The sequence below is a fragment of the Alosa alosa genome, chromosome 16 (assembly GCF_017589495.1).
Source record: "Alosa alosa isolate M-15738 ecotype Scorff River chromosome 16, AALO_Geno_1.1, whole genome shotgun sequence".
NCBI lineage: Eukaryota > Metazoa > Chordata > Actinopteri > Clupeiformes > Clupeidae > Alosa > Alosa alosa.
In genome coordinates this window covers 975,266-992,710 of record NC_063204.1, presented here as the reverse complement: position 1 = coordinate 992,710, position 17,445 = coordinate 975,266, and the positions used below count along the sequence as shown (strand labels likewise).

Sequence of the window (17,445 nt, the reverse complement as noted above, 5' to 3'; positions counted from 1 at the left end):
TGAAGTCCATTAATACATGTGTGTGTGTGTGCAGTGACATGAAGTCCATTAATACATGTGTGTGTGTGTGTGTGCAGTGGTAGAGTATGCATGAAGTCCATTAATACATGTGTGTGTGTGTACAGTGTGCATGAACATCCATTAATACATGTGTGTGTGTGTACAGTGTGCATGAAGTCCATTAATACATGTGTGTGTGTGCAGTGGTACAGTGTGCATGAAGTCCATTAATACATGTGTGTGTGTGTGCAGTGGTACAGTGTACATGAAGTCCATTAATACATGTGTGTGTGTGTGTGTGCAGTGGCATGAAGTCCATTAATACATGTGTGTGGTGGCATGTGTGTGTGACCAGGAAGCAGCTGTGATTGCAGCTACAACTTACCCAACACAATAGTCAATGGTTACATGAATACAATCTGTGGTTTCAGGGAATGTGTTAGGCAGATCATTGTACATCTATTGTAAATCTGTTGTCTTTAATTTAGTGTATGCATTCTGTAGAGTTCTGGGGTATTCTCACTGTTCATTCTGTAGAGTTCTGGGGTATTCTCACTGTTTATATGTTACTTCTGAGAAGAGACTCCTACAGTGTGCTGACTCTCACCTTTAATTTCTACATCTCTCCCACCAGAACAACACCACCTCCTCTATGTTCTAGTGCACTTTACAGAATAAGAACACCTACTCTATGTTCTAGTGCACTTTGCTGAATTGAATTGCGGAATCTGGACTCCCTCTCCTACCTTCTTGTCGGTCTTGCTGAGCTTGAGAGCCTCCTCTGCGTCGCGTGTCCACGTGAGCTGGATCCCAAGGAGGCCCACCTGGGCGGGGAACGCGGCCTGGAACTCCAGCAGCTTGAGGCCGGGGTCACTGATGGCCAGGTGGGCCTGGCGGGTGATGCTGTGGATGGTGCTCTTCACACCGGAGAGCAGCTGGCCCAACCACACCTCCACGTTCCCCTAAACACACACACACACACACACACACACTGCTTTAGTAACACCTCCACGTTCCCCTAAACACACACACACACACACACACACACACATCTGCTTTAGTAACACCTCCACGTTCCCCCAAACACACACGTCTGCTTTAGTACAGGGCTATTTACAGCCACAGAGACCTGTTAGGTCAAAAGAATAAAAAAAAATCAGAACAGACCTTAGAATGCCTCCTACACAGAATATACATCTGTATATGTGTGTATGAATATAGTTTCCGCAGTACTGCAATTACATTTCATACGTCTATGTTTAATTACATTACAGTACCTAAATAACACAACAGGTTCAGTAAGCATCTATACATATTTGCAAACAATCATCAGTGCATCCGCTCAGGTCTCCCCCTACTTGGATGTTGACCGGTACATGCAGGGCCACTCCCCTACCTGACCGGGTACATGCAGGGCCCTCTCCCCTACCTGACCGTACATGACCCCACTCTACCCACATACATGGGCCACCGCCTCCCCTTCCTGGGACTGAAAGCTCAGGATCTGGTCGTAGTTCTTCTCGTGGAAAACCACTCTGTTCACGTTGTCAAAGAGACTCAACAAATGGGCCTAGATAAGCAGACAGCACGGGTGTGTTACTATGGATCCTCTATTCATGCAGGGAGATGTGATTAGATGAGAGAAACTGCTGAAGCAAAACATGACACCCCCCCCCCCCCCCCCCCCGCCATACACACACACACACACACACACACACATAATAATGAGTCTCAAGTCGTCATCTCAGCAGTAATCCCCCCAGCAAAACATGAACTACCCCTACCACACACGCACACACACACACACACACACACACACACACACACACACATGCTCATTACTCTTATTACCCAGCACACCAGAGCAGATCACTGATGACACTCTCAAGTAGAAATATTCGTCTGAAAATATGATGCAAGAGCTTCACAGCCACAAAGAGAGCAACATCATCCGCCCCATCCCACATAATCTGCCCTGTCCTACATCATCTGCCCTGTCCTACATCATCCACCCCATCCCACATCATCTGCCCTGTCCCACATCATCTACCTCATCCCACATCATCTTCCCTGTCCTACATCATCTGCCCTGTCCCACATCATCTACCCCATCCCACATCATCTATTACATCATCTGCCTCATCCTACATCATCTGCCCTGTCCTACATCATCTGCCCCATCCCACATCATCTATTACATCATCTGCCCTGTCCTACATCACCTATTACATCATATGCCCTGTCCTACATCATCTATTACATCATCTGCCCTGTCCTACATCATCTATTAAATCATCTGCCCCATCCCACATCATCTGCCCTGTCCTACATCATCTGCCCCATCCCACATCATCTATTACATCATCTGCCCCATCCCACATCATCTGCCCTGTCCTACATCATCTATTACATCATCTGCCCCATCCCACATCATTTGCCCCATCCCATATCATCTATTACATCATCTATTACATCATCTGCCCCATCCCACATCATCTACCCCATCCCATATCATCTATTACATCATCTATTACATCATCTGCCCTGTCCTACATCATCTGCCCCATCCCACATCATCTATTACATCATCCGCCCCATCCCACATCATCCGCCCCATCCCATATCATCTATTACATCATCTGCCCCATTTCATATCATCTATTACATCATCTGCCCCATCCCACATCATCCGCCCCATCCTACATCATCTATTACATCATCTGCCCCATCCCATATCATCTATTACATCATCAGCCCCATCCCAATAATCTATCCCACTTCTCATAATAATCCCCAGAACTCTGGACTGAGTGGAGCCACGCTGGACCTGGTTGGTGTGGCAGAGGCCTGTCTGAGGAGAACACACACACACACACACACGCACGCACACACACACACACACACACACAGGGCGGCGCTAGACCTGGATGGTGTGGGAGTCGGAGGCCTGTCCGAGGAGAACACACACACACACACACACGCACACACACACACACACACACACAGGGCGGCGCTAGACCTGGATGGTGTGGGAGTCGGAGGCCTGTCCGAGGATCTCCAGGAGGGCGGGGTCTGAGATGAAGAAGAAGCGGGGGAACAGGAGGCGCTTCCTCTCCAGGTAGCCGCTGAGCGACTTCTGGCACACCTCCAGCTGCTCCAGCAGGTGAGGGAGGAGCTGGCTCAGCGTCTCGTCGCCCACACTGCACTGGACCATGTCCGGCACCTCGTGAGCGCGCTGCATGATCTTCTGCCACGACTTGTCGATGTTCTGGAAACGCTTGGCCTCCTGTGGGGAGCACGGTGGTAGGGCGTGAGACAGAGTGCTAGAACACTAGAACACCATAAGCTAGAGTTCTAGAACACTAGAGCACCGTAAGATAGAGTTCTAGAACACTAGAGCACCGTAAACTAGAGTGCTAGAACACTAGAACACCATAAACTAGAGTGCTAGAACATTATAGCACCGTAAGCTAGAGTGCTAGAACACTGAGAATGCTAGAACACTAGAGCATCATAAGCTAGAGCGCTAGAACACTAGAGTGCTAGAACACTAGAGCACCATAAGCTAGAGCGCTAGAACACTAGAGTGCTAGAACACTAGAGCACCATAAGCTAGACCGCTAGAACACTAGAGCACCGTAACTGAAAAAAAAGCTGAGGGAGAGCAAAGAGGCATATAGGAGTAAACTCCAGCAGAACAACATGAAGGATGTGTGGTTGGGAATGAAGACCATCACTGGCTGAGGCTGAGGGAAACCTGAACAGAGCCAACGAGCTGAATGTGTTTTTGAACAGGTTCAGCACAGGACCCCCTGCTTCCCCCTCCCCCTCAAATCCACCACCCCTTCAGCTGCATCCTCACACCTCCTCGACCCTCTCGATCACCACCATGGACTGCAACACAGCGCCATTAGCAACCTCCCCTGCATCAGGAAATACAGGGCCCTCCTCTATCTCCCCTATCAGCCTGTCTGTTTCCAGGAGCCAGGTAAAGAGGCAGCTGGAGAGTCTGTGTCAGAGCAAAGCTGCAGGCCCAGATGGCATAAGCCCCAGGGTCCTGAAGGCCTGCGCAGAACAGCTATGTGGGATTCTACAGTGCCTATTCTACACCAGCCTGTGTCAGATGAAGGTTCCCGTGCTGTGGAAAACATCATGCCTTGTTCCAGTACCCAAGAAGTCTTCTCCATCAGTCCTTAATGATTACAGACCAGTGGCATTAACATCACACTGCATGAAAGTGCTGGAGATTGGTGTTGGCACACCTCAGACCTCAGGTGACCACCTCAATGGACCCACTGCAATTTGCCTACCAAAGCGAGGTTGGTGTTGAAGATGCCATCATCTACCTGCTTCAGCGAGCCCACAACCACCTGGATGAAGCTGGTAGTGCAGTGAGAATAATGTTTTTCGACTTCTCCCGTGCCTTCAACTACATACAACCTGTTTTGCTAAGAGAGAAGCTACAAAGGATGCAGATGGAGACATCCATAACATCATGGATTGTTGATTACCTGACGGAAAGACCACAGTTTGTATGGATGGGAGGATGTGTGTCCGAGAAGGTGGTTAGCAGCACAGGAGCACCGCAGGAGACTGTACTCTCTCCTTTCCTCTTCACATTATACACCTCAGACTTTCAGTACAACTCTGCAACCTGTCATCTGCAGAAATACTCTGATGACTCTGCAGTTGTAGGGTGTGTGAAGGATGGGGAGGATACTGAGTATAGAGAACTGGTGAACAGCTTTGTGGCGTGGTGTGGAAACAACCACCTACTCTTAAATGTGGCCAAGACCAAAGAGATGGTAGTAGACTTTAGGAGGGCTAGGACAAAGTTGAACACTGTCTCCATCATGGGGGAAGAGGTGGAGGTAGTGGAAAACTACAAATATCTGGGTGTACATCTGGATAACAAACTGGACTGGAAGTGCAACACTGAGGCTGTTTACAGGAAGGGACATGTTTTAGCAGACAATTCTCTTTGCAGCCATCTGCTGGGGTCTTGGGCAAAGGTATAAGCTTTTGAGGTCTTTTTAATGTGAATTAGTGAAACACACTCAGCACACAGTGAACACACAGTGATGTTGAACATGTTTTACCAGTCTGCTTGTTTCTAGTAACCGCAACCCTTCTCCAGAGTTTGCAGCCATCTGAACCCCTGGGTTAGTTGTTGACAAAAGCTCCTTATTATGGACAACACTATCTATCTAACACTCTATCTATCTATCTATCTATCTATCTATCCATATCCATATCTATCTATCTATCTATCTAAGCTAGACTGCTAGAACACTGAGAACACCGTAAACTACAGTAGCCAATGGTAGCTATTAATGGTGATTATGATATTCATGGAGCTGGTAATTGGTAACTATTAATGGTGATTATGATTATTGGTGATTATGTTCATGTTTATGTTCTGAGAGTATCTGACCTTTCTAAGGATTAGTCAATCAGAAAATATGATTATATTTCCATTACATATCATAATATTATAAAATATTTACATACATTTATAGTATAGTTTAATGTAAACCAGTACAAACTTTCCAGTAAATCCTTTCATGTGCACTGTAACCATTCTACAGCTTGTAAAGAAGTCCTATAGACACGTATGGAGGAGACCTGAGGAAGCTGTTTGTAAAGAAGTCCTATAGACACGTATGGATGATTACTGAGGAAGCTGCTTGTAAAGAAGTCCTATAGACATGTATGGATGAATACTGAGGAAGCTGCTTGTAAAGAAGTCACGTTTATTTAAACTGTGCTATATAAATAAAGTGGAAGTCCTATAGACACGTATGGAGGAGACCTGAGGAAGCTGCTTGGCGATGTCTCCGCCCACGAACACGGCCTCCAGGTAGATCCAGAGGTTCTGCACCATCAGCCACTTCTCGATCACCTCCGTGGTGTTGGACAGCTTGTGCACCCACTGCTGGATAGCGGGCTTGAAGGGGGCATTGTACCTACGGTCCAGCAGGAGACAGGGCACATTTAACAATAAAGCCGCAAGCGGCAATGACAGACCCAAGCCCCTACATGTCCGCGATCGTGACTTATCGTAATCCAACAATGCAACCACATGTGGTGTGTGTGTCAAATGCACACATTGCGGCAAACATGTCCCAAGGCAGATCATTTCACATTTGCGTTAGAATTTACTTTTTCATTGATTGCCAGCTACCTTAACACAGAGTTAAGATTACTTGTTTTCTTTAATTTAAAAATCTCATTATTTTTAACACATCTGTTGGCAAGCTATCAACCGAGATATTAGTTCTCATGGCCGTATGACAGCCTGACTGTATCACCTGTTACTCATCAGGGAGGCTAGGATCATGAGGCTGTCCTCCATCAGGGCCACTTTCTCTGCAGTGTCAGAGCCCTTCAGCAGCAGTTCCCCTCGGTTCCTGAAGGGGGCGAAGGTGAATGTGTGGCTACTCCACTCCGCCACCACGTCCTTCAATTTGACCTCAATGTCTCGCTCCTTTACAGCACTGATGCAAACATCCTGTAGAAGAAATGTGTTCTGTTGAAATTCTTCACCTTTATCTTGTCCAGCTGGTATCGGTTCTGCGGTTATGCTTATGCTGGCATCGGTTCTGCGGTTATGCTTATGCTGGTATCGGTTCCTCGGTTATGCTTATGCTGGTATTGGTTCCTCGGTTATGCTTATGCTGGTATCAGTTCTGCGGTTATGCTTATGCTGGTATCGGTTCTGCTTAGGCTACAGACTGTATAGTTAGTGGCATGTCTTACAATAAGCTGAAAGTTGAAAATCCACATTACCTCAATGTCCTCCTTGTACTTTAGTAAGGGAGCCTCCATAATGTTTCTGAGAGAGAAATTGGCTGAGTCAACATCAAAGCTGTGGCCTGTGATGTCCCCCAGACGCTGCCAATGTCTTGCCATCATAGCCTACAGGGCACCGGACCAGAGACACAAAAAGACAAGAGGACACACATGCATGTGAGAGGGAGTTCATTTCAGCTTTCAAATGGCAACCACACTCAACTGCCCACTGCTATTCCCACACCATCTAACCATGGCAACCACACTCAACTGCCCACTGCTATCCCCATGGCAACCACACTCAACTGCCCACTGATATCCCCACACCGTCTTACCATGGCAACCACACTCAACTACCCACTGCTATCCCCACACCGTCTTACCATGGCAACCACACTCAACTGCCCACTGCTTACCATGGCAACCACACTCAACTGCCCACTGCTATCCCCACACCGTCTTACCATGGCAACCACACTCAACTGCCCACTGCTTACCATGGCAACCGCACTCAACTGCCCACTGCTATCCCCACACCATCTAACCACAGCCATGGAGTTTCATCAGAAGTCATCAACTTAAATGCCACCATGTCATCTAACAGTGTAGATGGACGCCACCATGTTATCTAAGAGTATGGATGGACCCATGTCATGTCATCTAACAGTGTAGATGGACGCCACCATGTTATCTAAGAGTATGGATGGACCCATGTCATGTCATCTAACAGTGTGGATGGACGCATGGCGTGTCAGTGTTTCACACCTTGTTTGCCATCATGTAGAGGAGGGGGCACGTTTCGTTGAAGTCATCAATCTTCTTCTTCAGGTCACTGAAGGCCTGCCATTCCTTCAAGGCTTTTGGAAGTTTCCGAATGCTTAAAATGAGGAGAGAGGTGAAGGGTCACATGGGCACTCCAAAGACTGTTCACTTATCATAACACAAGATAACAACAGGGGCATCCCAAAGACTGTTCAATTATCATTATCATCAACACAAGATTACAACACAGCTTCTGCATGTACTACTTACAAACAAATGTACAATTAAGAATTAATCAATAATTCAAAACCATATATAAATTACGGGTTATAGAAGCATTATGACAAAATCAGAAATACACATTTTCTTACACAGTATACAGCAGGGGTCTCAAACACCCGGCCCGCGTCCGGCCCAATTCCGGCCCGCGACGTATATCAAAATAATAATGTAATCCGGCCCTTGAGACTTTTTAATTGCGACAAACAACGATACTGATTAAAATAGACGATAGATCCAAGTACGGTGACAAATCTCATTTGTACTCTCCTCCACTATTTGCTAGACATCCAGAGCTTGATTCAAACCCAAAATCTCTGCAAAGTTTTCAGGAAAAACTTGTATTAGCGAGAAACACGAAGACGTGCATTTGTAATGACGCGGAAGCGATGCAGGCCATAGTTTTGCACAAATTGAAGCAGAAATAGGCCTACACCTAATGTTGAAAAACGTTCACGTGTGATGAAGTCTTAGGTAGGCTATGTTATTCACCTATTCTGATTCTGAAGGAGAATATCCTTTTGGAGATTATGATCGATCGTCTATTGACAGTGATAGTCACAGTGCGTCTGTGAATGGAGGTGCGTCTTTGCGTGTATACGACGGTGTCTACTAAGCATACCATGCTTATTTTGACCCTCTGCCCAACATAGCTTGGAGGTTGCAGTGGTAATCGTGATGAGTGTCCGTAATGGACGTGGTACAGACAGCAGGGCTAGTAGAAACAGGGCTCTAAAGAACTACAAAGTCACCCGCAATATGATGCAAACTTCTGGGTACTCAGATTACCCGCGATAGAAACTGATTTGACCAGAATACTTTATTGTAGGCCTTGTGGTTTAGTAATACATCACTAAACCATATACATCTTAGGTGTTGGTATACATCTTAGGTGTTTTCCTGTTAATTTGTTATGTGGGTAATATGAAAAAAGGAAAGTAAACCTGCTCAAATATGTTCATCCAGTATTTACTGAAATGTGCATAATTTGAGGTGCTTGCCATTCAGTGATGGGTACATTTACTCCCTTCATAAACTTTTGTTTATACTCAAAGATTTCTACATTTACAGTAGGACTTTATCTCTGACCACTTTCAAGCCATGGCCTTTTGAAATTTTGATATAAAAATCCAATGGTGTTGCTTTCTTAACCCTGATGCCTAGTTTGCCAGGTTTAAAAAAGTTATGAGAGGAAAATATTTTTATTTGGTGTAAAACACACACATACCCGTTTTTATGCTTTTTTTTTATATGCGTTTGTTTTATAATTTGTATTAATATTTATTTTATCATTATTTTATTTATAAGCTAAGGTTGCTAGCACAGGTGTCTAAAACTAGATAAAAACACTTGCACTTTCTGTTTGCAGTTTTGTGTGGTATTTGAAAAAAAGAACATTGCATTTTCAGAAATAGCCGGCCCTCCAATCAGATGACGTTGGCAGAAGTGGCCCCCAGCTCATTTGAGTTTGAGACCCCTGGTATACAGTATGTCATTGATTTACACTTGCATTGCAGCCTGCAGACTGTACATAAGCACCCTCCTCCTGGTCAATGTACCCTTTAAGCATTTACTGTACATAAGCACCCTCCTCTTGGAACCTTTAAGCATATTTACTGTACATAAGCACCCTCTTTTTGGTCATTGGAACCTTTAAGCATATTTACCGATTTTGAAAGTCTTGGAGTTCACTGTTGATCTTCTCTATGTTAAGGTCAGTCCACTGGATATCGTAGTAGCCACTCACGCTGTCAATGACCGAGTTGTAGAGGCCGTATAGCTTGGACAACAGAGACAGCTCTCTCTTTATGCGGTGAAGATCAGGGTACTCTACAAGAGGCATACATCACATTGGTCAGGGTTCTCTACAAGAGGCATACATCACATTGGTCAGGGTTCTCTACAAGAGGTCAGGGTACTCTACATAAGGCACACATCACATTGGTCAGAGTTCTCTACAAGAGGCATACATCACATTGGTCAGGGTTCTCTACAAGAGGTCAGGGTACTCTCACACATCACATTGAAAGCATGAAGCCAACCATGAAAAACACTCTTAAAATATAATACTTGCCGTGCACTGCAAAGGGTATTTGGACTGATATGGGGCTTTGTCATAACATACAAATAATGGAAAGCACTTGCAACACAGAGGATTTAACAAATCGCTTGTGTATTATTTGAATATTGACTTCCCAACAACAGCTCCCTCCAAGGACACTTAGCCAAAGGTCATATGGTGCAGGTACAATTTACACGTAAATACTGATAGGGTGTTAACTTCACATTATATCAGATTACAAATACGGCAACCAACAGCCATGCGCATGCCCATGATGGAACAGCAGCTGGTATTTACAGTGAGATGATCACCTTTGACAGGGAGTCCGAAAAGCTCCTCTCCTCCGGAGAATGTGATGTATTTCCTCCAGAGATCGTCAAATTGGGCCTGGAAGGCCTGCAGCCGGTCGCTTGCCTCGCGCGGCGCCAACCCAGCCACTCCGGGACCACTTAGCGTCCAGCAGCACCATCCGCACGGAACCCCGAGGGACACCCCCACACAAAGGCAACATTATTGATTAGGGGGACACCCCCACACCAAGGCAACATTATTGATTAGGGGGACACCCCCATACAAAGGCAACACACACAAAAGAGCAGCCATGTCCATGCTACTGGGCGTCCCCATTAATGAGCTTGTTAGGGATCACTCTTGGGAGTGGGGTGACAGAGAAAGGACACTTGTACCCAAAAATAGAAGTTCCTGCACAGGATATACCGTATGTTGAGCTCTAAAAAACATATTTTTTCAGTGAAGGACAAGCTGGCCCTCGGGACCGTGTTTGGAATCCTAATCATGGGCCCCTCTCTAGGAAAACAACCCTGACATTTGAGGGGAGGTGGGTATGGGTGCAAGGTCAGAAAATTCAAAAGACATTTTTTTTAGCTCAACAAATATATTGGGATAAAGGATTTGCCCTCCAATAGTCTTTTTGTCAATATGTATTTTGGAGGGTAGTTTGTAGCGCTCCGTACCTGGTGTCGTAATGGCTGTAGAAGGTCAATATGTATTTTGTTTGGGTAGTTTGTAGTACCTGGTGTCGTAGTGGCTGTAGAAGTTCTGCACTGTGGCCTGAAAACACTCCACTCCAGTCTGCAGGTCCGACTTCATTGCTGGCTGGATCGCCACAAGGGTGTTCTGGGTCTGCACCACCTGCATAAGTGATACAGTAGGTTTCCCCATGAAATGTCAACTTTTCTTATTAATGGTGTCAAATTCACACATTTCATTAAAAACAAACAATAGTAACACGTTCAATTGTAGAGATCCTGCTCTTTCAGTCTTATCCCTCTGCCAGTGCATTTTCATTTGCCAAGTTTGAAACCTAATTAAACACACACTGATGTGATACACAGATTTTACACACACTGATTTTACTGATTTAGCTTGAGACATAAAGACACACTGATGTGATACACTGATTTTACTGATTATAGTGAATGGAATCCACTATCTTGAAATCTCCTGGGGCTTTTCTCAATACAAAGTACGCTAAAGAACGGTCTTCCGTTCTTGAAAGTTCGAACTTGAAAAGTTAAGATAGTGAGTCCAGACTCTGAAGAACGCGAGGACACAGGACGCTCAATTTGCAATTTGAGATAGCAGCGTACTTGCCAACGGCAGCTTCTCTCGAAACAGCTCGGGAGTCTAGTCATTTACATATTGCTCTATTGGTCTACCCAGTATTTCTGACATTTACAATAAAATATATAATTCACCAGCTTGTTTAAGTTTGTTTCTCATTGAATTTTTTTTATTAAATATTAATAAGAATATATTCACTTGCCGATGGCAGGAACAACGTTTGAAGTTCGCAGTTTAAGTGACAGTTATGATTAACGTTAGTTGTGAAGCCTGTAGCCTACCGTTTATAGCCTAAACATGGATCGGATTGTAGCAGCAATTATGATAGGTAGGCCTATTATGTATCAATGCTGCCATTTCTCTTATGTGAATGTCACAGCTGAGCTGACGTAATGCATTGTGGAATCTTCAATCCACCAAGTCACCACCCGATGCATCCTTGCTAAAACCAACGATTCGAGAACACTTCTGGGAATGTTATGCGTTCTTGAATAAATGCGAACTTGTGAATTGAAACAGTACTTCGGCGGTGATTGATGACGTTTCAGAACGATGTTCAAGTTCATGAGAACACAAGTATAGAAAAGAACGCATATTGAGAAAAGCCACTGCCTTCTTCTTCTTCTTATAACCTTTTCATTTGACCTTTTCAAGAATGAATGCGACTCTAATTGCTTAACGTAGGGACATGTTGAAATAACCATTGTGTAGGTCTGGAGTTGGACAAGAGAGTTATTATTTCAGATTTTTATACTTTTTGAGAAATAGGGGATTAAAAATTTAAAAAAGCTAATTTCCCCCCCATAGACTTCAATGGAGGCTGTGATGTCATAATGGCCTAAAGCCAGCTGCGCTCGTTAACCTCCCAGAGTAGTTCCCGGGCTAATTAGAACACTGGCACAGGTGTCACCTGTGAATCCAACTGTCTCAGCTTCTTAGAATACAATCTGGCTCTCCCTGAACTACATATCCTGTTTAAGTGTTTCCCGTGTGTCAAAATAAAAGTCACAGCCATATCTTATGCTTTGTGCATTATATCTCCAGAACGGCGCATATGCTTCAAATTTGGTACAAGTGTTTGTATGGACTCAAAGATGAAGTGAGTTGATGTTGGAGGTCAAAGGTCAAAGGTCAAGGTCAAAAACACCTTGAGTGTTATATCTCAAGAACGCCTTGACACAAAAGGTTTTTTGGTACGAGGGTTTGTATAAACCCAAAGATTAAGTGATTCAATGTTTTTTTTCAGGAATCTCCCACCAACATTAAGCCAGCAGCTTTCCATCCACTACTGTAATTTCTCTGGCATTATATTTCTAGTTTAGCTTGAGACATAATTAAACACACACTGATATGATACACTGATTTTACTGATTTAGCTTCAGACCTAATTAAACACATGGGATGATCTGATTTTACTGATTTGGTTTGAGACACTTCCTCGGCCACTCTTTGGAACACTCACCAGTGCATTGAGGTTTCTCCAGGCATAGGTCAGACTGTCCACCTTCTCGGCGTTGCCATCGGCGAAGTGCAGCTCGTGACGGTGGAGCAGGGCGAAGGATTCCTCGACGGGCCCGATGAGACTGTCGATGCGGATCTCCCCGTCGCGGGCCTCCCGCAACATCGCCATGGCAGCGCGCACGTCCTCCAGGTCCAGCAGGGGACGCTGCAGCTGCCGGCCCACGCTGTCCAGGAAGCCGTAGATCTCCGTCATGTGGCCAGAAGCCTGGCGGTTCAGCGCCGCCCCAAACGCTCGCTTCCACGCCCGACACTCCTGGACCAGCGACAGCTTCAACTGCTCCGTCTCGTACAGGACGGAGCCCACCGTGCAGCTGGCCGGGAGCTCTTCGATCTGAGCCTCCAGCGCCTGGTCCATGAGGGAAAGGATGGACACGACACGCCGTAAAGAGCTTTACAGCAACACACATCCACACGCTGTTACAGCAACACACATCCACACGCCGTAAAGAGCTTTACAGCAACACACATCCACACGCTGTTACAGCAACACACATCCACACGCTGTTACAGCAACACACATCCACACGCTGTGAACACACATCCACATCGCCAGAACACACATCCACACGCCACGTACAAGCAACACACATCCACACGCTGTTACAGCAACACACATCCACACGCCGTAAACACACATCCACACGCCGTAAACACACATCCACACGCTGTTACAGCAACACACACATCCACACCACGCCTTTTACAGCAACACATCCACACGCCGTTACAGCAACTTTCCACAGCAACACACATCCACACTTTACAGCAACACAATCCACATCGCTTTACAGCAACACACATCCACACGCTGTGAAGAGCTTTACAGCAACACACATCCACACGCCGTAAACACACATCCACACTTTACAGCAACACACATCCACACGCTGTAAAGAGCTTTACAGCAACACACATCCACACGCCGTAAAGAGCTTTACAGCAACACACATCCACACGCTGTTACAGCAACACACATCCACACGCTGTGAACACACATCCACACGCTGTGAACACACATCCACACGCCGTAAAGAGCTTTACAGCAACACACATCCACACGCCGTAAACACACATCCACACTTTACAGCAACACACATCCACACGCTGTTACAGCAACACACATCCACACGCCGTAAACACACATCCACACGCTGTTACAGCAACACACATCCACACGCCGTAAACACACATCCACACTTTACAGCAACACACATCCACACGCCGTAAAGAGCTTTACAGCAACACACATCCACACGCCGTAAAGAGCTTTACAGCAACACACATCCACACGCCTTTACAGCAACACACATCCACACGCTGTTACAGCAACACACATCCACACGCCGTAAACACACATCCACACGCCAGAACACACATCCACATCGCCATAAAGAGCTTTACAGCAACACACATCCACACGCCGTGAAGAGCTTTACAGCAACACACATCCACACACGCAGTGAAGACACAGCAACACACATCCACACGCTGTTACAGCAACACACATCCACACGCTGTTACAGCAACACACATCCACACGCTTTTACAGCAACACACATCCACACGCTGTGAAGAGCTTTGCAGCAACACACATCCACTGTTGGAGCTGCATATCAGCTGCTATGTGGTCTGTGTAGGCCGTAGGGGATATCAGCTGCTATGTGGTCTGCGTAGGGCATATCAGCTGCATGACTTACAGAGTAGGATGAAATCTGAGCGCTGAACTCCGGCAGAGATGGGCTGCTCTCCAAAAAGAGCTTGACCTGTTCCTCTGCATCCTGGAGGAGGAAATAGGAAAGAGGAGTGTGTTTTTAGTGGGGAGGAGGAGGAGGAGTGTGTCTTTAGTGGGGAGGAGGAGGAGGAGTGTGTTTTCAGTGAGGAGGAGGAGGAGGAGGAGGAGTGTGTTTTCAGTGAGGAGGAGGAGGAGGAGGAGGAGTGTGTTTTCAGTGAGGAGGAGGGGGAGGAGGAGGAGGAGTGTGTCTTCAGTCGGTGTTAACTACATGCCATGCTTTCTCTCCTTAAATAAACACACTGTTTCAATGGCACACATTCAGCTTCTGACACATTCAGCTTCTGTGTGTGTGTGTGTGTGTGTGTGTGTGTGTGTCTTTATTACGACATACCGTTATTACGACATGCCTCTATTTAGACATGCCCCTACTCCGATTTTTTTTAGTAGGGCCTACCGCTATTCCGACATTACCAATCCTCATTTTCAGTTTCTCTCTCCAGTTCCTGTAGGCCTATCCTATCAAATTCCAACATCCTAGATGCATGGATGAGCTGTAGTCATGTCATCTGCACCTGCAGCTACATCAACAATCCACCCGCCATCCACTCCAAACAATGTTTTTCCCAATAATTGATATCGGCACACATTTCAGTCAAAACCTCAGCTGATTTTGAACTGGCCATGTGAATAAATGTTACACATAATGTAAAACACAGGTAGGCCTATGAATTTCGTTTTGCCTAGCGAGAGTCAAGTTAGAATTCTTACGCTTCAGTAGCCTAAACTACTTCAGCGAACGTTCAAATAACCCCCAGAGTTCAGTGTCCATCAGGGTGTTCAAACTGGATGTGCGATATATTCAAGTTGCTTATATTGCATATTAGAGGACAATGATAAAGCCATGTGCAACGCATTTTGGCTTGCCAGCAGGTTGGATGAACTCAATTTACTACACAATAATGTAGGCTAGGAATATATCTTTTATATGTCATGCGTGCAGTTGTTGAATTGCACATAACATGTCTGCATATTTATTTAGTCTTCTTTCTCGACTCTAGGCTAGCGATGCATTATCATGGCCCTATAATTGTGCAAAGACCGGCGGGATATCCGACGCTCCTTTTACAGTAAACCACTTCACAACGAACGTTCAAATAACCCCCAGAGTTCAGTGTCCATCAGTCCCAACATTTAGAAACATAATCGTCCAAGTCCAAGCGTGAATTGGGTGTGTTTTGATTTTGAGAGAGACTGGAGAAGGGCCGTAGGCCTATGTCTAACAGCAACTGCGATAACCTTGTTTCTTGAAGGCTATCCTAACCTCTAAATATCCACATCTAATGAGGGTCGGCGACTATCCAATCACATTTCATTTGTTGTCTTATCTTTTTTTATTCAAAACAATTCGTAGGTATCCATACTCAAGTCTAATTACCACCAGACACAAATAATCATCACCTAGGTTAAATCCTCTCCCTCTCTCCAAAGTCTCTTCCTCTGAGATGCACGCGCTATAGACTATAATTTAGACTACCCGACATTTCAAATGTGACTCTCTAATCAACTTTTTTAGCTCTTAAACACGAAAAATAAACTGTTCAACGGAGCTGGTGTGTGTGAGGCGCACTCTTGGACTCCTTAAAACGCGACTAACCTTTCAGTTGAAGTTATTGTGCGTAGGCTATTTTAGAATCCAATCCTGTTGCCCGTGTTATTTATCAATGTAGCCTTTTATTGTTTTTTGTCATGAATCATCTGAGCTGTGATGAAATCGAGTGCTGTTTAAAGTTGGGATTGGCCGAGGCTATACTGCCCATATTGGAATAAAAAAATAAAGGCCCACCCTAGGCCTACTTCGCAATAGTCCACTCCATTGAAAAATCCTGATTACGCCACTCGTGTCGGAATGGCAGGACGTTTTAAAAAAAGGTCAAGTGTCGCTACTCCGACAATTGAAAAAAAAAATTGTTGCAGTAGTGGGACGCTTGAAAATGAATGTTAATGCCGCCACTTCGACAATTAGACGCCAATGTCTAAGTAGCGGCATGTCGAAATAGCTGCATGTAACCTTAGTACACACACAGATAAAGCCCAGAGCGAGTGGATGTGGACACTACATCTTTCAGTACACACACAGAATATGCCCCTGCACATTTGCAGTGTGCTGCAGTGTGCTGTTATAACTAGGCTTGATTATTGGTCGTCTGCAGTGTGCTGTTATAACTAGGCTTGATTATTGATCGTCTGCAGTGTGATGTTAACTAGGCTTGATTATTGATCGTCTGCAGTGTGATGTTAACTAGGCTTGATTATTGATCGTCTGCAGTGTGATGTTAACTAGGCTTGATTATTGATCGTCTGCAGTGTGATGTTAACTAGGCTTATTACACGGCTCTTCATAATGCTGCACAAGGATTTGTCTTGTCTAAGAAATAAAACATAAAAAGTAAGGGGAGCCGAGGGAAACGGCACCTGGTTCCAGAGGATGGAGAAGTGGGCGAGGCCGCCAAGCACGTCCCCCGCGTCCGCCTTCAGGGAGGACACGATGGAGCTCAGTTGGACCACCGCCTTGGTCACGTCCTTGTGCTCAGCCAGCTGCCGGTCCAGGGGCTTCAGGGTGATCTGCTTGGTGACCGGCCCGTCATCCCCTAGGTCCCGCGCTGCCTGCTGCTCCACCTAGTGGCCGAGAGAGGAAATGCACCGCAGTCAGGTT

General features: G+C 45.6%; 1 pseudogene; it reads right to left on the bottom strand.

The window, feature by feature from the left end:
• LOC125309808 overlaps positions 1–17,445 on the bottom strand; it is a 95,211-nt pseudogene that overhangs the window by 42,716 nt on the left and 35,050 nt on the right.